The sequence below is a fragment of the Oryx dammah genome, unplaced genomic scaffold, assembly GCF_014754425.2.
Source record: "Oryx dammah isolate SB20612 unplaced genomic scaffold, SCBI_Odam_1.1 HiC_scaffold_15, whole genome shotgun sequence".
Taxonomy (NCBI): Eukaryota; Metazoa; Chordata; class Mammalia; order Artiodactyla; family Bovidae; genus Oryx; species Oryx dammah.
Genome location: NW_024070199.1, coordinates 4589920 through 4605125, shown reverse-complemented (window position 1 = coordinate 4605125; position 15206 = coordinate 4589920).

The following is a 15206-nucleotide window of genomic DNA, read 5'->3' as shown; positions in this document are numbered from 1 at the left end:
ATCAGGGTCTTTTCCAATGAGTCAGCTCTTCACATCAGGTGGCCAAAGTATTGGAGTTTCTGCTTCAGCATCAGTCCTTCCAATGAACAAAAAGGACTGATTTCCTTTAGGATGGACTGGTTGGATCTCCTTGCAGTCCAAGGGACTCTCAAGAGTCTTCTCCAACACCATAGTTCAAAAGCATCAATTCTTTGGTGCTCAACTTTCTTTATAGTCCAACTTTCACATCCATACCTGACTCCTGGAAAAACCATAGGTTTGACTAGATGGACCTGTGTTTGCAAAGTAATGTCTCTGCTTTTTAATATTCTCTCTATCTAGATTGGTCATAAATTTTCTTCCAAGGAACAAGCGTCTTTTACTTTCATGGCTGCCATCACCATCTGCAGGGATTTTGCCTGTTTTATTATTATTATATATATTTTTAAGGCCATGCTGTGGGGCTAGTGGGATCTAAGTTTCCCCAACCAGGACTAGGGATCAAGGCTGAGCCCTGTCAATGAAAGTGCTGAATCCTAACTATTGAACTGACAGGGAATCTCCTATTACTGACTTTAAAAATTTTTTGTTTTTATTATTTTTTTCAACACCAAAAACATCTTGTATTGGGATATACCCAATTAACAATATTGTGATAGTTTCAGGTGCACAGTGAAGTGACTCAGCCACACGTACACATGTATCCATTCTGCCCCCCTCCCCTCCAGGCTGGTACATGACATTGAGCAGATTTCCATGCGCTATCCAATATGTTTCTCTTGGTTATCCACTTTAAATATAGCAGTGTGTACATGACCTTCCCAGAGTCCTTAACGGTCCCTTCCCCCCAACCCCTGGCATCCGGGAATTCGTTTTCTAAGTCTATGAGTCTGTTTCTGTTTTGTAAGTTCATTTGTATTTCTTTTTAGATTCCACAGATAAGGGATGTCATAGGCTATTTCTCTTCTGTCTGACTTCACTCAGTTTGACACTCTCTAGGTCTATCCATGTTGCTGCAAATGGCCTTGTTTCATTCTTTTTAACGGCTGAGCAATATTCCAGTATGTGTGCCTATGTGTGTATACTCCACATCTTCTTAAATCATTCCTCTGTTGATGAACATTTAGGTTGTTTCCATGTTTTGGCTATTGTAAACAGTGCTGCAATGAACATTGGGGTGTAGTATCTTTTGGGGCCATGTTTTTCTCTGGATACATGCCCAGGAGTGAGATTACAGGGCCATCAGGTAGCTCTATTTTTAGTTTTTTAAGGAACCTCCATGCTGTTCTCCCACAGTGGCTGCACCAATTTACATTCCCACGAACAGGGCAGGAGGGCTCCCTTCTCTCCACACCCTCTCCAGCATTTGTTGTTTGTGAATTTTTTGGTGATAGCCATTCTGAGCAGTATGAGGTCACTATCTCATTTGATTTCCGTTTCTCTAATAACTAGCAATTTTGAACATCTTTTTATGTGCCTTTTCACATCTCTTCTTTAGAGAAATGTCTATTCAGGTCTTCTGCCCATTTTTTGACAGTGTTGTTTGTTTTGATGCTAGTAAGTGACATAGCTCCTCATAAATTGTAGAGAATAATCCCTTATGAGTCACATCATTTGCAAACCCTATTATTGACTTTTAAATTCAAATTTAGAAAAGCCATAAATTTCTACTACCATAATTTCATCATTTAAACATGTTTTTTTGTTGAATGACACAGAAGTAAACCAATAAAAAGCATGTGAAAGGTAGGCATATAGTTTAATTTAGAAATTCTAAAAATTTGTTCTAGGTAAAATTGGAAAGAATGCCAATATATGTGACAAGGATGTGTACTGCAACATTTCATCATAGTAAAAACGTAAACTAAATATTCATCAATGGGAAACTGGTTAACTTCCAGTATAATAACCATAAGACTGAAACAGTTTTCCTTTTTATGGTAAGTTGTTCATGAGTTATTTTTGAGTTAGAAAATAAAATTTTGAGAAAACTAAAGGTTAAGACGCCACACTGAATATCCACAGTGTTCACACTGGGGTGCTGGGCTTTTACTCTTTGCACCTTTCTGTATTGCTTTAATTTCTTATAATAAGAACTACAGTAACGCTTTTCTCATTTTGAAGAAAAGTCCGTAACGTTCAGGATGCAATGAAGTTCAAAGATAGAAACTTCTTTTTGTATCTTTGTAATTTACTAGTTTTTCTATTCTGAGGACATAAATATTTACAGAAGCATACATGGGCTATTTTGGTGTTTATTAGCTCAGAATTTTAAAACTATCAATTGACTTTTAAACTTTCAAGTTTACACATGGAAATGAGATACAAGGAAATAATTATTTCTCCTCTAGTCGACTTTCAAAGTATAGAAATAGGTTTGGTAAAACAATAACGTCAGAAATAATTACAGTACTATAATAGATTTTAATCTTTGTGCTGTCGTTGCTTTTTAATGTGAGTGCATCATCGGCTCTGTTTCCTCTCTTTTCAGCAACTCCTATATTCATCCACTTCTATCAATCCCAAGGGCAGTTATTCTAAATTCAGGCCAGTAATATGTTTCACTTAAATGATGTAACGACTTCCTTTCCAATCACCCAGTTCCTTTCCCCTATTGTACTACAATTATAGTAACTTCAGCTTGAATGAACTTCCTAAATGTGATCATGCTGCACTCTGCAAACCTTTCAATATGGACTTCCACACTCCCAGGAATGATATAGTAGGTATTGGTAGGCAATCACTGCAGTTCGAACAACTAGAAAAAAATTCATTGAACGCACATTTTTAGAAATATCAAAAAGCTGTGGAAGCAGTGAAGACTAAATGTATTCAATACTAAAACTCTCCAAGTACTGCTGACAACTACTGATTACTTCCCTGGGGGCATTTGCCAATTCTAGTTATGAGCTAATGATCAGATTTGGCCTAGATTAAAGCACTTTACAAGGGAACATCAGCAGAGCTTCTAATGGTCATATTCTAGTACTACCACAATGTACTATAATAAAGAGTAACCTAAAACCAAAGGCTGGGTTGTTTGCCCAGGGGTGAGGACAAGACAGCAAGCTTGAGGGCTCAGCAGACTAACAAGAGTTTTCTTGAGACCATCGTCATCCCTCAATTCCCGGTCTTTTCATCTCTTTCTCTTCCCTCTTCTATTTGGTTAAATCCTGCCCATTTTTTTCAGGATGCTGGTGTCTGCCCCACCAAAAATCTATATATAAAATCTACCAAATATGCTCTCACAGCCACTCGTTACAGGATTATCTTTAGCATAGTTTTTATTGATGACCTTTTGCTTTTCTTGATGGAAATTTCTCTGGAAGAAGAGGCCCATGTGTTTGGTCAATTATCCCCAGCACATAAGAAGTGGCTTAAAAAATGCCTCCTTAAATGAAATAAAATAAGCAAAGGAATGGCTACAATACTTAAAGGTGGTCACAAACTTTTGTATCTTATCAAAAACTTTAATAAAATCTACAAATTTCATTAACTACCAGTACAGAACAATTCCTTGGGAGAAAGAAATATTAAGAAACCTAACCTTAAGATGACCTGACGAAGCATAGTAATATACAAAAGATCACACATGCATGGCTACTGATCCCTCTTTGGAAGAAGCGACCTATAATTTATAACACAATTTTACACATCGTCCTTGATTTATTAAAACACTAAAGCTCAGGTTTAAGTGTTTCTCCCTATAATTTGATGAGACAGGTTCTCTTAACTTTTCACAAAGGAATCCTAGCTTTACATGACTGAAATAAGAGTGAATTTATTTGCCTAATGACTAATAATTCTTTTTAACTTATGGTTTCTTTCATTCCATTACAGTTTAGTCACTCAGTCGGGTCTGACTCTTTGCAACCCCATAGACTGCAGCACGCCAGGCCTCCCTGTCCATCACTAACTCCTGGAGCTTTCTGAAACTCATGTCCTTCGAGTTGGTGATGCCATCCAACCATCTAATCCTCTGTCACCCCCTTCTCCTCCAACCTTCAATCTTTCCCAGCATCAGGGTCTTTTCCAGTGAGTCACTTCTTTGCATCAGATGGCCAAAGTATTTTCAAAGAAGTTTCAAAGTATTTTCCAAAGAAGTTTCAGCTTCAGCATCAGTCCTTCCAATGAACAAAAAGGACTGATCTCCTTTAGGATGGACTGGTTGGATCTCCTTGCAGTCCAAGGGACTCTCAAGAGTCTTCTCCAACACCACAGTTCAAATGCATCAATTCTTCAGAGCTCAGCTTTCTTTATAGTCCAACTCTCACATCCATACGTGACTTCTGGAAAAACCATAGCTTTGACTAGACAGACCTTTCTTGGCAAAATAATGTCTTTGTTTTTTAATATGCAATCTCGTTTGGTCATAAAATTTCTTCCAAGGAGCAAGCATCTTTTAAAAATTTCATGGCTGCGGTCACCATCTGCAGTGATTTTGGAGCCACCCCAGATAATGTCTGTGTTTCCACTGTTTCCCCATCCACTAGCCATGAAGTTATGGGACAAGATGCCATGATCTTAGTTTTCTAAATGTTGAGCTTTAAGCCAACTTTTTCACTCTCCTCTTTCACTTTCGTTAAGAGTCTCTTTAGTTCTTCTTCACTTTCTGCCATAAAGGTGGTATTACTTGCATATATGAGGTTATTGATATTCCAACTGGCAATCTTGATTCCAGCTTGTGTTTCATCCAGCCTGGTATCTCACATGATGTAATATGCATTTAAGTTATATAAGCAGGGTGACAATGCACAGCCTTGACGTAGTACTTTCCCAATTTGGAACCAGTCTGTTGTTCCATGTCCAGTTCTGACTGTTGCTTCTTGACCTGCATACAGATTTTTCAGGAGAGAGGTAAGGTAGTCTGGTATTCTACCTCTTAAAGAATTTTCCACAGTTTATTGTGATCCAGACAGTCAAAGGCTTTGGCATAGTCAATGAAGCAGAAATAGATGTTTTTCTGGAACTCTCTTGCTTTTTTGATGATCCAACAGATGTTGGCAATTTGATCTCTACTCCCTCTGCCTTTTCTAAATCCAGCTTGAACATCTGGAAGTTTATGGTTCATGTACTGTTGAAGCCTAGCTGGGAGGATTTTGAGCATTATGTTGGTAGCATGTGAGATGAGTGCAATTGTGCGGTAGGTTGAGCATTCTTTGGCATTGCCTTTCCTTGGGGTTGGAATGAAAACTGACCTTTCCCAGTCCTGTGGCCACTGCTGAGTTTTCCAGATTTGCTGGCATAATGAGTGCAGCACTTTCACAGCATCATCTTTTAGGCTTTGAAATAGCTCAACTGCAATTCTATCACCTCCACTAGCTTTGTTCGTTGTGATGCTTCCTAAGGCCCACTTGATTTCACATTCCAGGATGTCTGGCTCTAGATTAGTGATCACATCATTGTGATTATCCGGGTCGTGAAGATCTTTTTTATGTAGTTCTTCTGTGTATTCTTGCCACCTCTTCTTAATATCATCTGTTTGTTAGGTCCATACCACTTCTGTCCTTTATTGAGCCCATCTTTGCCTGAAATGTTCCATTGGTACCTTTAATTTTTTAGAAGAGATCGCTAGTCTTCCCCATTCTATTGTTTTCCTCTGTTTCTTTGCACTGATCGCTGAGGAAGGCTTTCTTATCTCTCCTTGCTATTCTTTGGAACTCTGCATTCAAATAGGTATATCTTTCCTCTTCTCCTTTGCCTTTAGCTTCTCTTCTTTTCTCAGCTATTTGTAAAGCCTCCTCAGACAACCATTTGGCCTTTTTGCATTTCTTTTCCTTGAGGATGGTCTTGATCCCTGCCTCCTATACAATGTCATGAACCTCCATCCATAGTTCTTCAGGCACTGTGTCATATCTAATCCCTTGAATCTATTTGTTTCTGCCACTGTATAATCATAAGGGATTTGATTGAGGTCATTACCCAGATGCTCTACTGGTTTTCCCTGCTTTCTTCAACTTAAGCCTGAATTTGGCAATAAGGAGTTCATGATCTGAGCCACAGTCAGCTCCTGGTCTTCTTTTTGCTGACTGTACAGAACTTCTCCATCTTTGGCTGCAAATAATATAATCAGTCTGATTTTAGTGTTGACCGTCTGGTGATGTCCATGGGTAGAGTCTTCTCTTTTGTTGTAGGAAGAGGGTGTTTGCTATGACCAGTGTGTTTTCTGGGAAAAACTCTGTTAGCCTTTGCCCTGGTTCATTCTGTGCTCCCAGGACAAATTTGCCTGTTACTCCAGGTGTCACTTGACTTTTGCCATTCCCTTCTCCAGTGGACCACATTTTATCAGAACTCTCCACCATGACCCATCCATCTTGAGTGGCCCTACATGGGATGGCCCATAGTTTCATTGAGTTAGACAAGGCTGTGGTCCATGTGATCAGATTGGTTAGTTTTCTGTGATTGTGGTTTTCATTCTGTCTACCTTCTGATGGAAGAGCATAAGAGGCTGTGGAACCTTCCTGATGGGAGAGACTGCTTGAGGGGGAAAATGGGTCTTGTTTTCATGGGTGGGGCCATGCTGAGTAAATCTTTAATCCAATTTTCTGTTGATAGGTGGGGCTATGTTCCCTCCCTGTTGTTTGACTTGACACCAAACTAGGGTGGAGGTGATGGTAATCTCCTTCCAAAGGTCCCATGCATGCACTTCTACACTCAGCGCCCCCAATGCTGGAGCAGGCCACCGCTGACCCACGTCTCCACTGGAGGCTCCTGGACACCCCATTACAGTAATATGTTATTTGCTGATGTACATTGTTTTCCAGTGATTTATACCTAAGGATACAGATTTAGAAAACTCCCAAATGATAAGGCCAGATTCTAGATTCCAAATGATAAGGCCAACAAAGGACAAATTAATTGCCAAGGGCCTTTTACTTTCATTTAGCTCTGCAAATTCTTGTTAATAGCCCATCAGCCCTATAGAGGTCCTTATCAAGAAAGCTCATATTTCAATTAACTACATTTATCTTTTCAAAATAATTCATACACTTGATACTAAGAAAGATAACACTAAACACAAGAAATGGCAGTCCCAATTTTAGATTTTCTCAACTACAAATTGGCAGTTGCCACCTACCACTACCACCGTCTAAGGGCAGAGAAGCCCCAGTAAGACGGTAGGCTCTGGAGCTGCAGCTGTGTGGCACTGGAGTGGCTGTGAGGAGATACTGGAAATCCAAGGGCAGAGAAGCCCCAGCAAGACGGTAGGAGGGGCTAATTCATGTTTAGAATCAAACCCCATTCCCGCCAGAGACGCTCAGAGGGCTTACAAACCTTGTGCACACCAGGACCCAGGAACCCCACGGAGCCTGAGCCAGAACTGTGTTTGAGCATCTCCTGTGGAGGTACCGGTCAGTGATGGACTGCCACAGGGGCTCTGGGTGCAGGAGGCCTGGGTATGGCATAAGCCCTCAGGAGGAGGTCGCCATTAACCCCATCATAGAGCTGTCAGAACTTACACTGGACTGGGAAATAGACTCTTAGAGGGCAGAACAGAAACTTGTGTGCACCAGGACCCAGCAGAAAGGAGCAGTGACCCCACAAGACTCTCCTGGACTTGCCCGTGAGTGTCCAGGAGTCCCTGGCAGAGGTGTGGGTCAGGGGTGGCCTGCTGCAGGGTTGGGGGCACTGAGTGTAGCAGTGCATGGTGGGATCTTTGGAAGGAGATTGCCATTATCTTCATTACCTCCACCATAGTTTGGCCTCAGGTCAAATAACAGAGAGGGAACACAGCCCTACCCATCAACAGAAAATTGGATTAAGATTTACTGAGCACGGCCCCGCCCATGAGAACAAGACCCACTTTCCCCCTCAAGTCAGTCTCTCCCCTCAGGAAGGTTCCATAAGCCTCTTATCCTTCTCCATCAGAGGGAAGACAGAATGAAAACCACAATCACAGTAAACTAACCCATCTGATCACACGGTCAGAGCCTTGTCTAACTCAATAAAACTATGAGCCATGCTGTGTAGGGCCACCCAAGATGGACAGGACATGGTGGAGAATTCTGACAAAACGTGGTCCACTGGAGAAAGGAATGGCAAAACACTTCAGTATTCTTGCCTTGAGAACCCCATGAACAGTATGAAAAGGCAAAAAGACAGGACACTGAAAGATGAACTCCCCAGGTCAGTAGGTACCCAATATGGTACTGGAGATCAGTGGAGAAAAAACTCCAGAAAGAATGAAGGGATGGAGCCAAAGCAAAAACAACACCCAGCTGTGTATGTGACTGGTGATGGAAGTAAAGTCCAATGCTGGAAAGAGCAATACTGCATAGGAACCTGGAATGTTAGGTCCATGAATCAAGGCAAATTGGAAGTGGTCAAACAGGAGATGGCAAAAGCGAACATTGACATTTTAGGAATCAGTGAACTAAAATCGACTGGAATGGGTGAATTTAACTCAGATGACCATTATATCTACTGCTGTGGGCAAGAATCCCTTAGAAGAAATACAGTAGCCCTCATAGCCAACAAGAGTCCAAAATGCAGTACTTGGGTGCAATGTCAAAAATGACAGAATAATCTCTGTTCATTTCCAAAGCAAACCGTTCATAATCATAATAATCCAAGTCTATGCCCCGACCAGTAATGCTGAAGAAGCTGAAGTTGAATGGTTCTATGAAGACATACAAGATGTTCTAGAACTGACACCCAAAAAAGATGTCCTTTTCAACATAGGGGACTGGAATGCAAGAGTAGGAAGTCAATATCTGGAGTAACAGGCAAATTTGGCCTTGGAGTAAAGAATGAAGCAGGGCAAAGGCTAATAAAGTTTTTCCAAGAGAACGCACTGGTCATGGCAAACACCCTCTTCCTACAACACAAGAGAAGACTCTACCCATGGACATCACCAGATGGTCAACACTGAAATCAGACTGATTATATTCTTTGCAGCCAAAGATGGAGATCTATACAGTCAGCAAAAAGAAGACCAGAAGCTGACTGTGGCTCAGATCATGAACTCTTTATTGCCAAATTTAGACATAAATTGAAGAAAGTAAGGAAAACCACTAGACCATTCAGGTTATGACTTAAATCAAATCCCTTACAATTATACAGTGGAAGTGACAAATAGTTTCAAGGAATTAGACCTGCTAGACAGAGTGCCTGAAGAACTATGGATGGAGTTTTATGACATGGTACAAGAGGCAGTGATCAAGACCACTCCCAAGAAAAAGAAATGCAACAAGGGAAAATGGTTGTAAGAGGAGGCCTTACAATAGCTATGAAAGGAAGAGAAGCAAGAGGCAAAGGAGAAAAGGAAAGATACACCTATTTGAATGCAGAGTTCCAAAGAATAGCAAGGAGAGATAAGAAAGCCTTCCTCAGTGATCAGTGCAAAGGGAAACAGAGGAAAACAATAGAATGGGGAAGACTAGCGATCTCTTCTAAAAAATTAGAGGTACCAACGGAACATTTCATGCAAAGATGGGCTCAATAAAGGACAGGAATGGTATGGACCTAACAAACAGAAGATATTAAGAAGAGGTGGCAATAATACACAGAACTACATAAAAAAGATCTTCACGACCAGATCACCACAATGGTGTGATCACTCACCTAGAGCCAGACATCCTGGAATGTGAAGTCAAGTGGGTCTTAGGAAGCATCACGACGAACAATGGAGTTAATGGAATTGCAGTTGAGCTATTTCAAATCCTAAAAGATGATGCTGTGAAAGTGCTACATTCAATATGACAGCCAATTTGGAAAACTCAACAGTGGCCAAAGGACTGGAAAAGGTCAGTTTTCATTCCAATCTCAAAGGAAGGCAATGCCAAAGAATGCTCAAACTACCACACAATTGCACTCATCTCACACACTAGCAAAGTAATGCTCAAAATTCTCTAAACCAGGCTTCAACAGTACATGAACAATGAACTTCCATATGTTCAAGCTGGATTTAGAAAATGCAGAGGAACCAGAGATAAAACTGCCAACATCCGTTGCATCATCGAAAAGCAAGAGTTCCAGGAAAACATTTTCTTCTGACTTATTGACTATGCCATTGATGCATTTTGAACTGTGGCACTGGAGAAGACTCTTGAGAGTCCCTTAGACTGCAAGGAGATCCAACCAGTCCATCCTAAAGGAGATCAGTCCTGGGTGTTTTTTGGAAGGACTGATGCTGAAGCTGAACCTCCAATACTTTTGCCACCTGATGCGAAAAGCTGACTCACTGGAAAAGACCCTAATGCTGGGAAAGATTGAGGGCAGGAGGAAAAGGGGACAACAGAGGAAGAGATGGTTAGATTGCATCACCAACTCAATGGACATGAGTTTGAGTAAACTACGGGAGTTGGTGATGGACAGGGAGGCCTGGAGTGCTGCGGTTCATGGGGTCGCAGAATTGGACACGACTGAGTGACTGAACTCAACTTTGACTGTGTGGATCACAATAAACTGTGGAAGAATCTTCAAAAGATGAAAATATCAGGCCATCTGACCTGCCTCCTGAGCAATGTGTGTGCAAGTCAAGAAGAAACAGAACTGGACATGGAACAACAGACTGGTTCCAAATTGGGAAAGGAGTATGTCATGGCTGTATATTGTCACCCTGCTTATTTAACTTATATGCAGAGTACATCATGAGAAACGCTGGACTGGAGGAAGCACAAGCTGGAATCAAGATTGCTGGGAGAACTATCAATAACCTCAGATATGCAGATGATACCACCGTAATGGCAGAAAGTGGAGAACTAAAGAGCCTCTTGATGAAAGTAAAAGAGAGTGAAAAAGCTAGCTTAAAATTCAACATTCAGAAAACTAAGACCATGACATCTGGTCCCATCACTTCATGGCCAGTGGATGGGGTAACAGTGGAACAGTGGCAGACTTTTTGGGCTCCAAAATCACTGCAGATGGTGACTGCAGCCATTATTAAAAGACGCTTGTTACTTGGAAGAAAAGTTATGACCAACCTACACAGCATATTAAGAAGCAGAGACATTGCTTTGCCAACAAAGGTCCATCTAGACAAAGCTATTGTTTTTGTAGTAGTCACGTATGGATGTGAGAGTTGGATGATAAGGAAAACTGAGCGCTGAAGAATTGATGCTTTTGAACTGTGGTCTGGAGAAGACCCTTGAGAGTCCCCTGGACAGCAAGGAGATCCAACCAGTCCATCCTAAAGGAAATCAGTCCTGTGTATTCATTGGAAGGACTGATGCTGAAGCTGAAAGTTCTTTGACCCCTTGATGTGAAGAGCTGAATCACTGGAAAAGACCCTGATGTTAGAAAAGATTGAAGGTGAGAGGAAAAGGGGATGACAGAGGATGAGATGGTTTGTTGGCATCACCAACTCAATGGACATGAGTTTGGGTAAACTCCGGGAGTTGGTGATGGACAGGGAGGCTTAGTGAGCTGCAGTTTTTGGGGTTGCAGAGTTGGACACGACTGAGCAACTGAACTGATCTACCACTAAGATTAAACTACATTCTGCTGCAGCTGCTGAATTTCAATACACCCTGAAAGAATTCAGGGTGGAGAGCAGGAATGAGGCACTCTGTGCTCTGGGAAACTTGTACAACGTGTATTCAGATAGTTAGATATTTTCAGGAGCTGATTTCATGAGTCTAAGTTTTGCATGTCCTTTGTCTAGAAAAGCACCAAATTGCTTAACCATGACACCTGTTCCTTGTGATTAGCAAAACTTTCTTCAAAAATACGAGCTTGATCACATAAAACTCCCCCTTCACCAAAGTCGTATGGCTTGGTCTCTCCCCTGCCTGCCTCTTTCGTGCAGTCGGAGGAACCTGAGGGCCTACCTCCCGGGCTGCAGCCCTCATTTTGCCCCAAATAAAACTTAACTTTCAACTCACAGGTAGAGAATTTTTTAAGTTGACAGTTTTGCAAGATGACTCAGATATCTTTAGTGTCATGGTGGAGAGTTTAAACAGGACTTTGAAATTGAAGGCCCTCATTTTAAAAATTTCACCACCTGCTATCTTTTTTGACCTGTTATGTAGTTTTCCTTTGCCTGTTTCTCTATCCAATGCATGTATAATAGTATATAATCATGGGGGTGTTCTGAAAATAAAATGAAAAGCTCTCGAAAGAACTCAGCAAAGTCCTTGGCACATGTTACTTGCCAAGCTACTGAATCAGTCATCATTATTTCTAGTTTCAAATTACTTGTAACTAATATTTCCTAATTTTCTAAGCCTAAATCCCATAATTTATGAAGTATTTTAATCTGATCAAGTGAATTTAAAGCCCTCTTACATTTCCTTAAATGGGACTAGAGTTTCACCTAAGTATCCTTCAATTCTGATTTTCATTATCCTGATACTGGCTTTGTGCTTCCTTAAATCGGTTTCTATCCTCTGTCCCTAACCCAGCCTCTTGATAACTTATGTAGCATTACGGGGAAGAGAAAGTGGGTGGGGCTGGAAGGAATCATTAAAGTTGGTCTGGGATCAGTCAGTTAATGAAATCCATTATTTGGACACCTTTTAGAACTTTATAAATTTAACTATAATGAACCCACCAATTCTAACAAGCCTAATGCATCAAACATGGCAACCCACTCCAGTATTCTTCCTGCAGAACCCCACGGACAGGAACCTGGCAGGCCCCTTCCGTAGGGTCACAAAGAGCAGGACCCTAATGAGTGTGCACGCCTCACTATATTTGTCAACAAATAATCTTTACATTTTCCTCTACCACAAGAGTGTTATCATGCCTAACACTAAAATTATTAATGATTGTACTGACAGAATTCATGGTGCTTTTGTCCACCAAGCCTTCTTTCCAGTCTCCTGGTAAAGAAGCCTCTCATCAAGGAGAGCATTATAGGTGGTTTAGGTGGCACATGCTGCCTATTCACTGTTTAAGCCTCCACACTGCTTTTTCAGGCTTATTTTATTTCAATGCCTGTGTATCCCTACATGATACAAGGAACATGAATTGTCAGTTTCTGAATTAAAGCCATATGTCCTCCAAAGTTCAGAATAGCATCAAATTTGCATCCTTAAAGTTAGCGAAATGGTGTATTTGCACTACCGCCTATTTACTTAGGACTTTCAAATCCTGAGCCAGACACGGGCTCACATCGGGACTTACCAATGGCTTGGACTACTTCGAAAGTGGAAGCTGCTCAGTCATGTCCGACTCTTTGCAACCCCATGGACTATGTAGTCCATGGAATTCTCCAGGCCATTAAGCAGCCTTTCCCTTCTCCAGGGGATGTTCCCAACCCAGGAATTGAACCTAGGTCTCCCACATTGCAGGCAGATTCTTTAACAGCTGAGCCACAATGGAAGCCCTTAACTGGACCTTATAGATTCCTTGGACTCAAAGGGTCCAATGTGAGAAATCACTTCTTCCAAAAGCTTTTTTATATAATCCCTATCTTGTTTAGATGGACTAACCTGGTGGCTCGGTGGGAAAGAATGTGCCTGCCAAGGGAGGAGATGTGGGTTCAATCACTGGGTTGGGAAGACCCCCTGGAGAAGGAAATAAACCTAGGAGTTATTGTTAAAATCTCACCCTCTAATCTCTTAATTCCTTTGTGTTCAAGTTAAATCTATTCTTTTTTCTTCCTACTGATTCTGCTGTATTTCACGCCTTCATCCTAAAAGGCCTTTCTCCTTAAACCACTTCTGATCATTACAATGATCTATTTCAATAATTTATATATATATACATTGGCCATGTTACTAGACCTGGGGGATCAGTTTCCTGACCAGGGATTAAAACTGGGTCCCCTGCAGCTGGAAACTTGGGAGCCCTAACCACCGGACTGCCAGGGAATTCTTTACAATGATCTTTCTAAAATAATATGTCTTATTACAAATTAATGAAAAAAATCTCAAATATATAAAAAAAACCTCAAAGAAAGAAGTGAGGGGAAAAAATTGTCCAACTGAGACTGCAGGAGTCTAAAAATGAATTCAGTCTACAGACAGAAAACTACCTAAGCACTGCTCCAAGTGATAGATCTGTTTTGCACAGGAGATTAGGTTAAAAATTCTGATACTGCTGTACATATATGCTGAAACTGAACAAGTAAACAGACAGTGAATGATAGAAGCCAGGGTTGTTTACTGTAGGAGTGGGAAGATATACACCATTTCCTGTTGAGGTCCTTTAATAGACCGGAACCTGGTGGTTCAGAGTCGACTGATAAGAAAGTAAAGGAGAGAGAGAGAGGCTGATATTCCTTGGTTTACGCAGAAAGCCAATAAAGTCCCTGACACGGGGCTTGCTCTGTTCACGGAGGCCTCAGGTGCCCTCTCCATGGGGTGAAGGCGCAGAGCACCTTCTCGAGAGGGTCTTAGAAGCCCGGGCAGGAAAGTCAACTCAGAGAGCCTCTGCGCTCCAAAGAAATAGCCTGAGAGAGAGAGAGAGAGAGAGAGAGAGAGGGAGAGAGAGGGAGAGAGGGAGAGAGAGGGAGAGAGAGAGAGAGAAAGCAAGACATGGGGACCAAAGGTCTGATGGAGCAAAGGTGTCGTATTTAACATTGTGTAGGTATTTATACTGTCTTACAAGATAGCTATTTTCAGCAGAGATAAAATCAAAACTTACAAGGAAACATGAGGTCATCCATATGAAAGAGGGTTGTAAATAACCACTTTTACCATATGGTTCATAAAAAGGAAGAGGGTACTTATCACTGTATAGAAAAACTACCGAAGGAAATGCCTGGATTCCTCAGCCCCGGAAGAGACTTGCCTCTCCTCTTAACTCCAGGAATTAATAAGGACCAGAAAATTCCTGACAGATCCAAAACAGCACACAGGAAGCCTCCTGTTCAATGGTTCCTGACAATTTCCCAATAAGAACAACCTAGAATCTTTGGAGAAATGACTGCCTGGAGCAGGCTCAAGTGCCAGAAATGTGCTAACACATAAAACCAAAACCAAGCCAAATGGAAAGCAAACCCACAGTGACAGGCCAGGGGCGTGAAAAAGGAACACGGAGGCAACTGAAAGGCTACAGGAACCAACGCTGGACAACTTGGGAAACAAAGCAACATGGACTATAGGGATTCATGTCAATCTATGCCAAAACCAATACAGAATTGTAAAGTAAAAATTAAAAATAAATTAATTAATTAATTTAAAAAAAAAATAAAAAAAAAATAAAAACGAGTCTATCGGGCACATATATATGATTAAATAAACCAGGAGGAAACAAATCTTCCAGTGCACAAAAATCCTAAATCATGTATGTAGATACTCTACCCTTCAGAGACAGAACATGACTCCCTACCCTTTTTT